Source organism: Schistocerca americana, unplaced genomic scaffold, assembly GCF_021461395.2.
Source record: "Schistocerca americana isolate TAMUIC-IGC-003095 unplaced genomic scaffold, iqSchAmer2.1 HiC_scaffold_1221, whole genome shotgun sequence".
NCBI lineage: Eukaryota > Metazoa > Arthropoda > Insecta > Orthoptera > Acrididae > Schistocerca > Schistocerca americana.
Window position 1 is genome coordinate 2,501 of NW_025725288.1, and position 5,000 is coordinate 7,500.

At 50.9% G+C, this 5,000-nt stretch overlaps 1 non-coding gene across 1 annotated transcript in view; it reads left to right on the top strand.

Moving 5' to 3' along the window:
• Nucleotides 1–4,658: 4,658 nt before the first annotated feature.
• The window catches only part of LOC124563470, a 1,910-nt gene continuing 1,568 nt past the window's right edge, over nucleotides 4,659–5,000 (top strand). Inside the window, exon 1 of the ribosomal RNA XR_006970208.1 lies at nucleotides 4,659–5,000. This exon is cut by the window's right edge and continues 1,568 nt beyond it. This is a non-coding gene — a ribosomal RNA (small subunit ribosomal RNA).

Below are 5,000 nucleotides of genomic sequence, written 5' to 3' on the forward strand. Positions count from 1 at the left end.
CTGTAACACGCACACAGACAATATGTAAGCACCAGCATGGAACAACACCCAGTGCATCCTCTCCGCCACATTAGACAATCCACACTGTCATAACAGACTGGGAGGTCCACTCAGAAAACAGAATATCCCACCCACCCGACAACCACCATTGCTCAGCCAAGCCACCAACACCCACACATGTCCTACACAGGGGTGCACCCAACATCACAATACTGCCTCCTCTCACAGCACACAAACAATGGCAGGAATGAAAGACACAGGTCTGCCACAAGCATGGAATGAGAGCGCCGCCTGTCATGAGCCAAAGGTGCATCCTGACGTGGCAAATCAGATGATGCCGCAGGCATCCACTTACTATAATCACAATCAACAAACCGGCCGCCCCGCCCCGCCCCCCATTAAACCTTTCCTTACAACAATGTGTACCTTAACCTAACCTATATCGTACCGTAACCTAACCTATATCGTACCGTAACCTAACCTATGTCGTACCGTAACCTAACCTATGTCGTACCGTAACCTAACCTATGTCGTACCGTAACCTAACCTATGTCGTACCGTAACCTAACCTATGTCGTACCGTAACCTAACCTATGTCGTACCGTAACCTAACCTATGTCGTACCGTAACCTAACCTATGTCGTACCGTAACCTAACCTATGTCGTACCGTAACCTAACCTATGTCGTACCGTAACCTAACCTATGTCGTACCGTAACCTAACCTATGTCGTACCGTAACCTAACCTATGTCGTACCGTAACCTAACCTATGTCGTACCGTAACCTAACCTATGTCGTACCGTAACCTAACCTATGTCGTACCTTAACCTAACCTATGTCGTACCTTAACCTACCCTATGTCGTACCTTAACCTAACCTATGTCGTACCTTAACCTAACCTATGTCGTACCTTAACCTAACCTATGTCGTACTTAACCTAACCTATGTCGTACCTTAACCTAACCTATGTCGTACCTTAACCTAACCTATGTCGTACCTTAACCTAAACCTATGTCGTACCTTAACCTAACCTATGTCGTACCTTAACCTAACCTATGTCGTACCTTAACCTAACCTATGTCGTACCTTAACCTAACCTATGTCGTACCTTAACCTAACCTATGTCGTACCTTAACCTAACCTATGTCGTACCTTAACCTAACCTATGTCGTACCTTAACCTAACCTATGTCGTACCTTAACCTAACCTATGTCGTACCTTAACCTAACCTATGTCGTACCTTAACCTAACCTATGTCGTACCTTAACCTAACCTATGTCGTACCTTAACCTAACCTATGTCGTACCTTAACCTAACCTATGTCGTACCTTAACCTAACCTATGTCGTACCTTAACCTAACCTATGTCGTACCTTAACCTAACCTATGTCGTACCTTAAACCTAACCTATGTCGTACCTTAACCTAACCTATGTCGTACCTTAACCTAACCTATGTCGTACCTTAACCTAACCTATGTCGTACCTTAACCTAACCTATGTCGTACCTTAACCTAACCTATGTCGTACCTTAACCTAACCTATGTCGTACCTTAACCTAACCTATGTCGTACCTTAACCTAACCTATGTCGTACCTTAACCTAACCTATGTCGTACCTTAACCTAACCTATGTCGTACCTTAACCTAACCTATGTCGTACCTTAACCTAACCTATGTCGTACCTTAACCTAACCTATGTCGTACCTTAACCTAACCTATGTCGTACCTTAACCTAACCTGTATTGCGCCTTAACCTAACCTGTATTGCGCCTTAACGTAACCTGTATTGCGCCTTAACGTAACCTGTATTGCGCCTTAACGTAACCTGTATTGCGCCTTAACGTAACCTGTATTGCGCCTTAACGTAACCTGTATTGCGCCTTAACGTAACCTGTATTGCGCCTTAACGTAACCTGTATTGCGCCTTAACGTAACCTGTATTGCGCCTTAACGTAACCTGTATTGCGCCTTAACGTAACCTGTATTGCGCCTTAACGTAACCTGTATTGCGCCTTAACGTAACCTGTATTGCGCCTTAACGTAACCTGTATTGCGCCTTAACGTAACCTGTATTGCGCCTTAACGTAACCTGTATTGCGCCTTAACGTAACCTGTATTGCGCCTTAACGTAACCTGTATTGCGCCTTAACGTAACCTGTATTGCGCCTTAACGTAACCTGTATTGCGCCTTAACGTAACCTGTATTGCGCCTTAACGTAACCTGTATTGCGCCTTAACGTAACCTGTATTGCGCCTTAACGTAACCTGTATTGCGCCTTAACGTAACCTGTATTGCGCCTTAACGTAACCTGCATTGCGCCTTAACGTAACCTGCATTGCGCCTTAACGTAACCTGTATTGCGCCTTAACGTAACCTGCATTGCGCCTTAACGTAACCTGCATTGCGCCTTAACGTAACCTGTATTGCGCCTTAACGTAACCTGTATTGCGCCTTAACGTAACCTGTATTGCGCCTTAACGTAACCTGTATTGCGCCTTAACGTAACCTGTATTGCGCCTTAACGTAACCTGTATTGCGCCTTAACGTAACCTGTATTGCGCCTTAACGTAACCTGTATTGCGCCTTAACGTAACCGATATTGCGCCTTAACGTAACCTATATTGCGCCGTAACGTAACCTATATTGCGCCGTAACGTAACCCACATTGCCCCTTAACGTAACCTATATTGCGCCGTAACGTAACCTATATTGCGCCGTAACGTAACCCACATTGCCCCTTAACGTAACCCACATTGCCCCTTAACGTAACCCACATTGCCCCTTAACGTAACCCAACACACGTTGGGCCTTAACCCAACACACGTTGGGCCTTAACCCAACACACGTTGGGCCGTAACCCAACACACGTTGGGCCTTAACCCAACACACGTTGGGCCTTAACCCAACACACGTTGGGCCTTAACCCAACACACGTTGGGCCTTAACCTGCTCTGTAATTGTCATACGACGCGTTAAATTAGTGTAGTGTTGCCTAACTGCAACCCCCGCAATATAGTTTGCTACTCGCACTGCCCGGTCCCCAGTGTATCGCTTCATGTTAAACACCTTGCAGCTATACACTGTAATGTGGATGGCAGCAGGACGTACATGCTCAATGCCCTTTGCAGTTGTTCATTGGCATTTGCAGTTGTTCATTGGCATTCGCATGGCGAAGCACTTAGCCTACGCTGTGGTACGGCCTGTGTCAACTGTCCGCTGATGTTGTACGTCCAAATCACACACTGTACTGCACATTGGTCCTCATGTACTGAATGATACATCGTGGTACATGTGACCGTACAACGACTGCGCCAACAACGGCGAACCATGCGGTCCAAATGTTGTGCACTCAGCTACGTGTCGTCTCCCTATAAGAGCTGGATTGCAGTGTGGTATGCCCTGGATGGCGATCAGCATGAGCCGTCTGTTGATGTAGTGGCGCGTGTTGTCAGACGTAGTCGTCTCTTCTCACACACCGTGATAGCACGGTGCACTGCGTTCCACATCTGCGACATGCGACAGAGGCCGGTTGACAGTCGTTCGCGCAATGGACATCGCATACGTACGGGGGCCACCTTCCACGTGTTCGCTAAGCGTGGACATGTTGTTGCGTGTATGTGGGCAGACAGTGTGTCGTGACACCTGACACAGGCATGCAACAATCGTTGAATTTGCAAATGGCGATGGACGCCTACGTTTGCTGGTGACGTTACGCAAATGAACAACTGGTAAACCGTTGTGGTGCGGTTGTTCTCGCTAGGGGTGAATCAGTGATGGCGACGATCGGTTGAGCTACCAACCGGTTGTTGCAGCGATACCCACCATGCCCACGAACGTGAATGGCATGTGGGTGTGAAGCGATACGCGGCGGTGGCTGGGTGGGACCGTCCCCGGCCGGTGAGGGGGGGCCTCCCGGCGTGTTGGCCGTGCGGTGCGTGGGCGCACGCGCTACAGCCGGCTGGTGGGGGCGGCCAGTGGCAGGCGCGCCGGCCGACGGAGGCGGCAGGCGGCGCAGCTGCGCGCCGGCGCACCCTGCACGCGGCGCCGTGCGGCCAAAGTAGGTCCTCGCGGGCCCGGTGCGAAGCGCGGTGGACATCTGCAGTGTGCTGGTCCGATTGAGGACTGTGTGCGCTGAGGATGCGCCGCCGCCCGGCGCTCGGCGCCGCGACGCCGTCTGCTGCTCGGTCGCCTCTGCGGTTCTCGCAGGTGGTTTGTATCGCAGCTGTGCGGACGTGTTGGCGCGTGCGCTGTGCTGGGAGAGTTCGCTTCGGCACCCAAGTGGGGCTTTTGTCCTTCTGTGGCGCTGGCGTTGGAGCTGCCGGTCACCGTAGGTGGCGCGTGTTGTCTCCCGCCGGCAATGCCACGACAGCACGCTCCCGGGCCTCTGTCGGCAGCGGCAAGCTCAGTTGGGAGCACGGGTGGTCGCACCTAAAGCGTCTACTCGCCAAACTCCGGGCGATTGCGCCTCTCTCGAACCCGACCAAGTACTTAGGACGGCGCTGCGCGCCGCCGGGACCTGAGAGGGTTTCGAGGTGTATGGTGCAGGGGAGCTCAGCCTCCTCCTGTTTGCAGAATAATTGAGCGGACGCTTGCGTGTTCGCGCGGGCCCCCGGGACACACTCCCGGGCGGCCGGCTGCTCAGCTCTAGTTGACGCAGCTCCCTGGTTGATCCTGCCAGTAGTCATATGCTTGTCTCAAAGATTAAGCCATGCATGTCTCAGTACAAGCCGCATTAAGGTGAAACCGCGAATGGCTCATTAAATCAGTTATGGTTCCTTAGATCGTACCCACGTTACTTGGATAACTGTGGTAATTCTAGAGCTAATACATGCAAACAGAGTCCCGACCAGAGATGGAAGGGACGCTTTTATTAGATCAAAACCAATCGGTCGGCTCGTCCGGTCCGTTTGCCTTGGTGACTCTGAATAACTTTGGGCTGATCGCACGGTCCTCGTACCGGCGACGCATCTTTCAAATGTCTGCCTTATCAACTGTCGATG